The sequence below is a fragment of the Somniosus microcephalus genome, unplaced genomic scaffold, assembly GCF_052327205.1.
Source record: "Somniosus microcephalus isolate GS21.2 unplaced genomic scaffold, FLI_Smic_1.0 unresolved_chr1, whole genome shotgun sequence".
Lineage (NCBI taxonomy): Eukaryota > Metazoa > Chordata > Chondrichthyes > Squaliformes > Somniosidae > Somniosus > Somniosus microcephalus.
The window spans coordinates 131,165,680-131,180,500 of NW_028225179.1; positions in this window are offsets into that span (position 1 = coordinate 131,165,680).

Below are 14,821 nucleotides of genomic sequence, written 5' to 3' on the forward strand. Positions count from 1 at the left end.
TACACACACACACACCAAAATATACACACACACACACCAAAATATACACACACACCAAAATATACACACACACACACACCAAAATATACACACACACCAAAATATACACACACACACACCCCAAAATATATACACACACACCCCAAAATATACACACACACACACACAAAATATACAAACACACACACAAAAATATACACACACACACACACCAAAATATACACACACACACCAAAATATACACACACACACACACCAAAATATACACACACACACACCAAAATATACACACACCAAAATATACACACACACACCCCAAAATATACACACACACCCCAAAATATACACACACTCACCAAAATATACACACACACACCAAAATATACACACACACACACCAAAATATACACACACACCCCAAAATATATACACACACACCCCAAAATATACACACACACCAAAATATACACACACACACACCAAATATACACACACACACACACACCAAAATATACACACACACACACCAAAATATACACACACACACACACCAAAATATACACACACACACCAAAATATACACACACACACACACACCAAAATATACACACACACACACACACACACAAAATATACACACACACACCAAAATATACACACATGCCCCAAAATATACACACACACCAAAATATACACACACACACCAAAATATACACACACACACCAAAATATACACACACACACCAAATATACACACACCAAAATATACACACACCCCAAAATATACACACACACCCCAAAATATACACACACACACCAAAATATACACACACACACCAAATATACACACACACCAAAATAACACACACACACACACCACCAAAATATACACACACACACAACACACCAAAATATACACACACCCCCAATACACACACACACACACACACAACACACCAAAATATACACACACACCAAAATATACACACACACCAAAATATACACACACACACCAAAATACACACACACACACACACCAAAATATACACACACACACACCAAAATATACACACCCCAAAATAACACACACCAAAATATACACACACACCCCAAAATATACACACACACACACCAAAATATACACACACCCCCAATACACACACACACACCAAAATATACACACACACACACCAAAATATACACACACACACCAAAATATACACACACACCAAAATATACACACACACACACACCCAAAACATACACACACACACCCCAAAATATACACACACACCCCAAAAATATACACACACACACCCCAAAATATACACACACACACCCCCCCCAAAATATACACACACACACCCCAAAATATACACACACACCCCAAAATATACACACACACACACCAAAATATACACACACACACACCAAAATATACACACACACACACCCCAAAATATACACACACACCCCCCAAAATATACACACACACACACCAAAATATACACACACACACACACACCAAAATATACACACACACCAAAATATACACACACACACACCAAAATATACACACACACACCAAATATACACACACCAAATATACACACACACACCCCCAAAATACACACACACCACACCAAAATATACACACACACACACACCAAAATAAACACACACACCAAAATATACACACACACACACACCAAAATATACACACACACCAAAATATACACACACACACCAAAATATACACACACGCCCCAATACACACACACACCAAAATACACACACACACACACACACCAAAATATACACACACACACCAAAATATACACACACACACACACACACACACCACAAAATACACACACACACCAAAATATACACACACACACCCCAAAATATACACACACACACCCCAAAATATACACACACACCAAATATACACACACACACACCAAATATACACACACACCCCAAAATATACACACACACCCCAAAATATACACACACCCCCAAAATAACACACACACACCCCAAATATACAACGACACACACAAAAATATACACACACACACCAAAATATACACACACACCAAAATATACACACACACACCCCAAAATATACACACACACACCAAAAATACACACACACACCAAAATATACACACACACACACCAAAATATACACACACACCCCAAAATATACACACACACCCCAAAATATACACACACACACACCAAAATATACACACACACACCAACATATACACACACACACCCAAATATACACACACACACACCAAAATACACACACACACCCAAAATATACACACACACCAAAATACACACACACACACACACCAAATATACACACACACACACCAAAATATACACACACACACACACCAAAATAACACACATCCCCAAAATACACACACACACCAAAATATACACACACACACCAAAATATACACACACACACCAAAATATACACACACCCAAAAATACACACACCCCAAAATATACACACACACCCCAAAATATACACACACCACACCCAAAATACACACACACACCAAAAATACACACACACAACCAAAATATACACACACACACACCAAAATATACACACACACACACCAAAAATACACACACACAAAAATACACACACACACACCAAAATATACACACACACACCAAAATAAACACACACCCCCAATACACACACACACACACACACCAAAAATACACACACACACACCAAAATATACACACACCAAAATATACACACACACCCCAAAATATACACACACACCCCAAAATATACACACACACACACACACCAAAATATACACACACACACACCAAAATATACACACACGCTCCAATACACACACACACACCAAAATATACACACAAACACCCCAAAATATACACACACACCAAAATATACACACACACACACACCAAAATATACACACACACACACACACCAAAATATACACACACACACACCAAAATATACACACACCAAAATATACACACACACACCCCAAAATATACAAACACCAAAACATACACACACCCCAAAATATACACACACACACACCAAAATATACACACACACCCAAAATATACACACACACACACACCAAAATATACACACACACACCAAAATATACACACACACACACCAAAATATACACACACACACAAAATATACACACACACACACACACACCAAAATATACACACACACACCAAAATATACACACACACACCCCAAAATATACACACACCAAAATATACACACACACCCCAAAATATACACACACCAAAATATACACACACACAGACCAAAATATACACACACACACCCCCCAAAATATACACACACACACACCCCAAAATATACACACACACACACCCCAAAATATACACACACACACACGCCAAAATATACACACACGCCAAAATATACACACACACACACACACCAAAATATACACACACACACACACCCCAAAATATACACACACCCCCCAAAATATACACACACACCCCCCAAAATATACACACACACACCCCAAAATATACACACACACCAAAATATACACACACACCCCAAAATATACACACACACACCCCAAAATATACACACACACCCCAAAATATACACACACCCCAAAATATACACACACACACACACACACACCCCAAAATATACACAGACACACACACACCCCAAAATATACACACACACACCAAAATATACACACACACACACCCCAGAATATACACACACACCCCAAAATATACACACACACCCCAAAATATACACACACACCCCCAAAATATACACACACCACACCCCCAAAATATACACACACACCCCCCAAAATATACACACACACACACCAAAATATACACACACACACCCCAAAATATACACACACACACCCCAAAATATACACACACACCCCAAAATATACACACACACACCCCAAAATATACACACACACACCCCAAAATATACACACACACACACACCAAAATATACACACACACACCCCAAAATATACACACACACCCCAAAATATACACACACACACCCCAAAATATACACACACACACACACACCAAAATATACACACACACACCAAAATATACACACACACACACCAAAATATACACACACACACACACCAAAATATACACACACACACACCAAAATATACACACACAACACACCAAAATATACACACACACCAAAATATACACACACACACACACACCAAAATATACACACACACACACCAAAATATACACACACACCCCAAAATATACACACACACACACCAAAATATACACACACACACCCCAAAATATACACACACACACCAAAATATACACACACACCCCAAAATATACACACACACACCCCAAAATATACACACACACACCCCAAAATATACACACACACACCAAAATATACACACACACCAAAATATACACACACACACACCAAAATATACACACACACACACACCAAAATATACACACACACACCAAAATATACACACACACACACCAAAATATACACACACACACACCAAAATATACACACACACACACCAAAATATACACACACACACACCAAAATATACACACACACCAAAATATACACACACACACACCAAAATATACACACACACCCCAAAATATATACACACACACCCCAAAATATACACACACACACCAAAATATACACACACACACACCAAAATATACACACACACACCCCAAAATATACACACACACCAAAATATACACACACACACACACCAAAATATACACACACACCCCAAAATATATACACACACACACCAAAATATACACACACACACCAAAATATACACACACACACACCAAAATATACACACACACACACCAAAATATACACACACACCAAAATATACACACACACACACACCAAAATATACACACACACACACCAAAATATACACACACACACACACCAAAATATACACACACACACACCAAAATATACACACACACACACCAAAATATACACACACACACACCAAAATATACACACACACACACACACCAAAATATACACACACACACACCAAAATATACACACACACACACACACACACACACACACACCAAAATATACACACACACACACACCAAAATATACACACACACACACCAAAATATACACACACACACACCAAAATATACACACACACACACCAAAATATACACACACCCCAAAATATACACACACACACACCAAAATATACACACACACACACACCAAAATATACACACACACACACCAAAATATACACACACACACACACCAAAATATACACACACACCCCAAAATATACACACACCCCAAAATATACACACACACCAAAATATACACACACACCAAAATATACACACACACACCAAAATATACACACACACACCAAAATATACACACACACACCAAAATATACACACACACCAAAATATACACACACACCACAATATACACACACACACACCAAAATATATACGCACACACACACCAAAATATACACACACACACACACACACACCAAAATATACACACACACACACCAAAATATACACACACCAAAATATACACACACACACCAAAATATACACACACACACCAAAATATACACATACACACCCCAAAATATACACACCACACCCCAAATATACACACACACCAAAATATACACACACACACCAAAATATACACACACACACCCCAAAATATACACACACACACCCCAAAATATACACACACACACCAAAATATACACACACACCCAAAATATAACACACACACCCCAAAATATACACACACACACACACACACACACACCAAAATATACACACACACACACACCAAAATATACACACACACACCAAAAATACACACACACACACACACCAAAATATACACACACACACACCAAAATATACACACATGCCCCAAAATATACACACACACACACCAAAATATACACACACACACACACCAAAATATACACACACACACCAAAATATACACACACACACACACACACACACCAAAATATACACACACACCCCCCAAAATATACACACACCTAAATATACACACCCCCCAAAATATACACACACACACACCAAAATATACACACACACACCAAAATATACACACACCAAAATATACACACACACACACCAAAATATACACACACACACACCAAAATATACACACACACACACCAAAATATACACACACACACACCAAAATATACACACACACACACCAAAATATACACACACACCCCAATACACACACACACACACACCAAAATATACACACACACACCAAAATATACACACACACACCAAAATATACACACACACACACACACACCAAAATATACACACACACCAAAATATACACACACACACCCCAAAATATACACACACACACCCCAAAATATACACACACACACACCAAAATATACACACACACACACCAAAATATACACACACACACACCAAAATATACACACACACACACACCCCAAAATATATACACACACACCCCAAAATATACACACACACACACACACCCCAAAATATACACACACACCAAAATATACACACACGCCCCAATACACACACACACCAAAATATACACACACACACACACCAAAATATACACACACACACACACCAAAATATACACACACACACCAAAATATACACACACACACACCAAAATATACACACACACACACACCAAAATATACACACACACACCCCAAAATATACACACACACACCCCAAAATATACACACACCCCAATACACACACACACACACACCCCAAAATATACACACACACACACCAAAATATACACACACCAAAATATACACACACACACACCAAAATATACACACACCAAAATATACACACACACACCCCAAAATATACACACACACACCAAAATATACACACGCACACACCAAAATATACACACACACACACACCAAAATATACACACACACACCAAAATATACACACACACACCAAAATATACACACACACACCAAAATATACGCACACACACACACCAAAATATACACACACACACCAAAATATACACACACACACACCAAAATATACACACACCAAAATATACACACCCCCCCCAAAATATACACACACCAAAATATACACACACACACCCCAAAATATACACACACACACACACCAAAATATACACACACACACACCAAAATATACACACACACACCCCAAAATATACACACACACACACACCAAAATATACACACACGCACAAACACCAAAATACTCTCAATGTTTAATCTCCTATTTCAAACATTCAAACCAAATCGAATTGTACGTTATCAGTTTAATCAAAGTATTTTCTGTGTCTTTCTCAATAAACAAAGAGTGGTTTCTTCTAAAGTAGCTTCCTGCAATTTTTATACATCATTACATAACTCTTGTTTCTATTAACACTCCACTAAATGTTTAAGAGGAAATCTATATTTACATTATTCCTGCGACTTGTTAGGACTATAGAATGACAGATGAAATAAAATGGTTTGTGTTTTTCCCCTTTTTTGGTTCTCTTCCTAAATGTCTTAATGGTATATTTTTAAAAAGTCATTAAAAAGTAATATACAAATCCTACAAATTCCCCCCTACTTTCCCCCTCCTCAACACCATGGTTGCATGTTTGTGTAAAGCTACTCACTTCACTCAATCGCTCAAAATCAAATATTGAGAAATTTCAATTTTAAGCATTTCAGAGCCTCTTTAAAAGCATTTGGACTTCAAGAACTGGTTGAAACTTGTTTAGGTGAGGGGAAAATTGACTTTTGATTCTGTTTCTTCCAAAATCATATTCGAAACTTAGGGGGGAAAAGTGTTTTTAACACTAATTTTTTGTGAAAAGTTCGTTAAATTCTTTCAAGTCTCATTGCAGCTTTGACAGAAGAAGTTGCTCCAAGTTTCTCTTTCCCCCTTCAATGCTGTCGTTAAACGTACGACAAAATATAATAAAATAAAGTCTAATTCCAAATGGAGCTCAAATCAGAAAGTGAATGAAGTGGTTAAACTTCCTGAGAAGGCGGTGAGGTTATCTATCCCCAGCCTTGGTGAGGAGTTGGGATCAGTTTTTGGAGATGTTGTTTCCTCTTTTTCTGCTGCCGTTCCCTCCGTCTCTCAGACTCTGAGGTACAAACGGGGGCACAAACTTTTTCCCCACTCGCGCAACATGATTTAAATAACCCTGATAAACTATTTCAAAAAGGGGACGGGCCCTGGCAAAATTGAACTGGAACTTACCACGAAACATTCAACATCACTTTCCCATATCTTTCTGTCGGAGAACAGTACTGATTTAATTTCATAGAGAAATGACTTTATACCTATGTTGTGCACTGATAGCACTCCAACCTGTTGCAACAGGGTCTGGCGCGCTCTGCTTTGCAGTGCTGTCAAGCACCCCTGTGCTCACTGACCTATATTGGCTCCCAATCCAGCAACGCGTCAATTTAAGCATTTTCATCCTTGTGTTGAAATCCCTCCGTGGCCTTGCCCCTCCCTATCTCTGTAACCCTCCGAGATCTCTGCGCTCCTCCAATTCTGCCGTCTTGCGCATCCCCGATTTTCATCGCCCCACCATTGGCGGCCGTGCCTTCAGCTACCTAGGGCCTAAACTCAGGAATTCCCTCCCTAAACCTCTCCATATATCTCTACTGTTGTGTATGTACCTTTAAGGGAATAACTGGTCTTAGACTGCAGTACCGGCAGTGACCACCCCTGTATAAAAGGCCCTAGCAGGCTTCTGTAGTTTCAGTTTCAAGCTGCCTCTTGTTCAGTAAAGTACCTGTTAAACTGTTCTCCCGAAGTCCGTGTATTATTGCGGCGCGGGCTTTACATCAACCTCTCTCTCTCCTCCTTTAAGACGCTCCTTAAAACCTACCTCTTCTGCTCTAATATCTCCTTATTGGGCTCAGTGTCAAATTTTGTTTGATAATCGCTCCTGTGAAGCGTCTTGGCACATTTTACTACATTAAAGGCACTACATAAATGCAAGTTGCAAGGCAGTTCAATTGCATTTATGCTTGCGAGGGATAGAGTGTCATTGTTCAGCATGTATTCAACACGGCCTGTAATCAGTAGTGGCATTCAGTACAGTGCAGTCTCTTTACAACATGCCTTGGAACAATGTGATCCTGCTTATAATGTTACATATTGATCCTTTCCGAGAGACTTATACAGGTACAATCCTTTTTTGGGTTATGTACGCTGTCATTTATTTGCACAAGAAACATGTGTGACGCCAGTACTGAGTGAAACGTGAAATCGCAGTGGGAAAGAATTCCTGTGACTGATCGGTGTAGCAAAATCTTAAATGGGGTTATGACAACGTCCTCTGCTATTTCTAGCGAAGTTGCAAGAATGCTATGAAAGAGCAAACAGAAAAATGTGACCCAACATTGGGACAACAGGGAGTAAGCTTTGTGGGCAGGTGACATGCACCCTGCAAGAAGGAGGTTTTTTAATAATGGAGATTATAGCTCAGTTGGTAGCGCTCTTGCCTTTGAGGCAGAGGGTCGTGCGTTCAAGTCCCACCCCAGAGCTCATGCAGGTCTGACACTCCCAGTGCAGTACTGGAGTGTGCCACTGTCGGAGGCACCATCTTTCGGATGAGACGTTAAGTTGAGGCCTCGTCTGCTCTCACAGGTGGATGTAAAAGATCCCATGACAGTATTTCGAAGAAGAGCAGGGGAGTTCTCCCCGGTGTCCTGGCCAATATTTATCCCTCAACGAACATCACTAAAAAAAGATTATCTAGCCATTATCTCAGTGCTGTTTGTGGGAGCTTGCTGTGTGCAAATTGGCTGTTGCGTTTCCTACATTACAACAATGAATACACTTCAAACAAGAACTTCATTGGCTGTAAAGCGCTTTGGGATGTTGTGAGGTCTTGAAAGGCTACATAAATGCAACTCCATCTTTCTGTACAAACAGGGTTATCCTGGAAGTAGTCATGTGATCAATCCTCCAGGAATATGTCCAATCAGAGTTGGCAACCCTACTATACCTGCTTGTAACATTGCCATGATACCATAGTCTTATTTGTGTTATGTTCAGAGGTCCCTTCTGCTCTCTCAGGTGAACGTAAAAGATCCCAAGGCACTATTTTGAAGAAGAGCAGGGGAGTTCTCCCCGGTGTCCTTGCCAATATTTATCCCTCAATCAATATCGCTAAAAACAGATTATCTGGTCATTATCACACTGCTGTTTGTGGGAGTTGCTGTGTGCAAATTGGCTGCCACATTTCCTACAACAGTGACGACACTTTAAAAAGTACTTCATTGGCTGTAAAGCGCTTTGGGACGTCCAGTGGTCTTGAAAGGTGCTATAGAAATGCAAGTCTGCCTTTTTTACGAACAGGGTCGTCCTGGAAGTAGACACATGATCAACCCTCCAGGAATATGTTCAGAGGTGGCAACCCTATGATACCCACTTGTAACATTACCATGACACCATGGTCTTATTTGACTCCAGGTAACGATTCCAGTGCTGCATTCGAGGCCGAGTGCTAAACCCCTCTGCCCCTCCCTCCCAATATGGTTGTCACTGCAGATGAACTCGGCTCCCGACCTCATTACAGCCTTGATCCAAACATGGACAAAGGAGCTGAATTCCAGAGGTGAGGTGAGAGCAACTGCCCCAGACATCGAGGCAGCATTTGGCCGAATGTGGCATCGAGGAGCCCTAGTAAAACTGAAGTCAATGGGAATCGGGGGGGGGAACTCTCCACTGGCTGGAGTCATGCCCAGCACAAAGGAAGATGGTTGTGGTGGTTGAAGGTCAATCATCACAGCCCCAGGACATCGCTGCAGGAGTTCCTCAGGGCAGTGTCCTGGGCCCAACCATCTTCAGCTGCTTCATCAATGACCTTCCCTCCAACATAAGGTCAGAAATGGGAATGTTCGCTGATGACTGCACAGTGTTCAGTGCCTTTCACAACTCCTCGGATAATGAAGCAGTCCATGCCCGCATGCAACAAGACCTGGACGACATTCAGGCTCGGGCTAAGTGGCAGGTATCATTCGCGCCACACAAATGCCAGGCAATGACTATCTCCAACAAGCGAGAGTCTAACCACTGCCCCATGACATTCAATGGCATTACCATCGCCGAATCCCACACCATCAACATCCTGGGGGATCACCATTGACCAGAAACATAGATACATAGAAGATAGGAGCAGGAGTAGGCCATTCGGCCCTTCGAGCCTGCTCTGCCATTCAATGAGATCATCGCTGATCATCCAAATTCAGTACCCGGTCCCTGCCTTCTCCCCATATCCCTTGATCCCTTTAGCCTTAAGAAATATATCCAACTCTTTCTTGAATATACTTAATGAACTGGCCTCCACCGCCCTCTGTGGCAGAGAGTTCCACAGGTTCACCACTCTCTGGGTGAAGAAATTCCTCCTCATTTCAGTCCTGAATGGCTTACCCCTTATCCTTAGACTATGACCCCTGGTTCTGGACTCCCCGGCCATCAGAAACATCCTTCCTGCATCTAGTCTGTCCAGGCCTGACAGAATTTTATAGGTTTCGATGAGATCCCCTCTCAATCTTCTAAACTCCAGCGAGTATAAGCCCAATCGACCCAATCTCTCCTCATACGTCATTCCTGCCATCCCAGGTATCAGCCTGGTGAATCTTCGCTGCACTCCTTCCATGGCAAGAACGTCCTTCCTCAGGTAAGGCGACCAAAACTGCACACAATACTCAAGGTGTGGTCTCACCAAGGCCCTGTACAACTGTAGCAAGACATCCTTGTTCTTGTACTCGAACCCTCTTGCTACGAAGGCCAACATACCATTTGCCTTCTTAACCGCCTGCTGCACCTGCATGCTTACCTTCAGCGACTGGTGTACAAGAACACCCAGGTCTCTTTGCACTTCCCCTTCTCCCAAACTATTACCATTCAAATAATAATCTGCCTTCCTGTTTTTGCCACCAAAGTGGATAACCTCACATTTATCCACATGATAGTGCATTTGCCATGTTTCTGCCCAATCACCCAACCTGTCCAAATCGTGCTGGAGTTTCACGACATCCTCCTCACAGCATACCCTCCCCCCCAGCTTTGTGTCGTCTGCAAATTTGGAGATATTACATCCAATTCCCTCGTCCAGATCATTAATATATATTGTGAACAGCTGGGGTCCTAGGACCGATCCTTGCGGTACCCCACTAGTCACTGCCTGCCACTCGGAAAACGACCCGTTTATTCCAACTCTTTGCTTTCTGTCCGCCAACCAGTTCTCTATCCAAGTCAATACCTTGCCCCCAATCCCATGTGCCTTAATTTTTACACGCTAATCTCTTATGCGGGACCTTATCGAAAGCCTTCTGAAAGTCCAAATACACCACATCCACTGGTTCTCCCTTATCTATTTTACCAGTTACATCCTCAAAAAATTCCAGTAGATTAGTCAAGCATGATTTACCTTTTGTAAATCCATGTTGACTTTGTCCGATCCAGTCACTGCTTTCCAAGTGCTCTGCTATTACATCTTTTATAATGGACTCTAGCATTTTCCCCACTACCGATGTCAAGCTTACCGGTCTATAATTTCCCGCCTTTTCTCTACCACCTTTTTTGAATAGTGGGGTAACATTAGCTACCCGCCAATCCATGGGTACCGTTCCAGAGTCTATCGAGTTCTGGAAGATGACCAGCAATGCATCTACTATTTCTAGGGCCACTTCCTTAAGTACCCTGGGATGTAGATTATCAGGCCCTGGGGATTTATCGGCCTTCAGTCCCATCAATTTTCCTAACACCATTTCCCTACAAATACTGATTTCTTTCGGTTCCACCCTTTCATCAGACCCTATGTTCCCCGGCATCTCTGGGAGGTTATTTGTGTCCTCCTTTGTGAAGACAGAACCAAAATATGTATTTAGTTGGTCTGCCATTTCTTTGTTCCCCATTATAAATTCCCCCGATTCTGACTGCAAGGGACCTACGCTTGACTTCACCAATCATTTTCTCTTCACATATCTATAAAAGCTTTTACAGTCAGTTTTTATGTTCTCTGCAAGCTTACTCTCATATTCTATTTTCCCTTTCTTAATTAATCCCTTTGTCCTCCTTTGTTGAATCCTAAACTGCTCCCAATCCTCAGGATTATTGCTTTTTCTGGCCAATTTATATGCCCTCTCCTTGGACCTTATGCTATCCCTAATTTCCCTTGTTAGCCACGGTTGGGTCACCTTTTTTGTTTTATTTTTATGCCAAACTGGGATGAACAAATTCTGTAGTTCATCCATTTGGTCTTTGAATGTTTGCCATTGCCTATCCACCGTCAACCCTTTGAGTGCCATTCCCCAATCAATCCTACCCAACTCGCTCCTCAGACCATCATAGTTTCCTTTATTTAAATTGAGGACCCTAGTCTCCGCGTCAACTGCTTCATTCTCCATCTTAATGAAGAATTCGATCATATTATGATCGCTCCGACCCAAGGGGCCTCTTACAACAAGATTGCTAATTAATCCTTTCTCGTTACATAATACCCAGTCTAAGATGGCCTGATCTCTGGTTGGTTCCTCGACATATTGGTCCAGGAAACCATCCCGTAAACACTCCAGGAATTCCTCCTCCACAGTATTGTTACTCATTTGGTTGGCCCAATCTATATGTAGATTAAAGTCACCCATGATGACTGCTGTGCCCTTATTGCACGCTTCTTTAATTTCTCTTTGAATGCCATCCCCAACCTCCACCTTACTGTTTGGAGGTCTATAAACCACTCCCACTAACATTTTTTCCCCCTTAGTATTTCTCAATTCTACCCATACAGATTCCACCTCATCAGAGCTAATATCCTTCATTACAATTGTGTTAATCCCTTCTTTAACCAGTAATGCTACCCCACCTCCCTTTCCTTTTTGCCTATCTTTCCTGAATATCGAATACCCCTGGATGTTGAGTTCCCAGTCCTGGCCTTCCTTGAGCCACGTTTCCGTAATCTCAACCAAATCGTATTTGTTTACTTCTATTTGCGCAGCCAATTCATCCACCTTATTACAAATGCTCCTTGCATTAATACACAAAGCCTTCAGGGTTGTTTTTTTAATGCTCTTAGACCTATTAGAATTATTATTTACTGTGGCCATGTTTGATTTAAACCGTTGATTTCTCTGACTGCCACTTTTGTTTTTCTCCTTCCTATCTTTTGCTTTTATCCTTGTTTCCCTTTCCTCTGTCTCCCATCTCAGGTTCCCAACCCCCTGCCATTTTAGTTTAACCCCTCCCCCACAGCACTAGCAAACCCTCCCCCAGAGCACTAGCAAACACTCCCCCTTGGACATTGGTTCCAGCCCTGCCCAGGTGCAGACCGTCCGGTTTGAACTGGTCCCACCTCACCCAGAACCGGTTCCAATGTCCCAGGAACTTGAATCCCTCCCCCTGGCACCATTCCTCTAGCCACGTATTCATCTGAAGTATCCTTCTATTTCTACTCTGACTAGCACGTGGCACTGGTAGCAATCCTGAGATTACTACCTTTGAGGTCGTTTTTTAATTTATCTCCTAACTCCCTATACTCCGCTTTTAGGACCTCATCCCGCTTTTTACCTATATCATTGGTGCCTATATGCACCACGACAACTGGCTCTTCACCCTCCCCTTC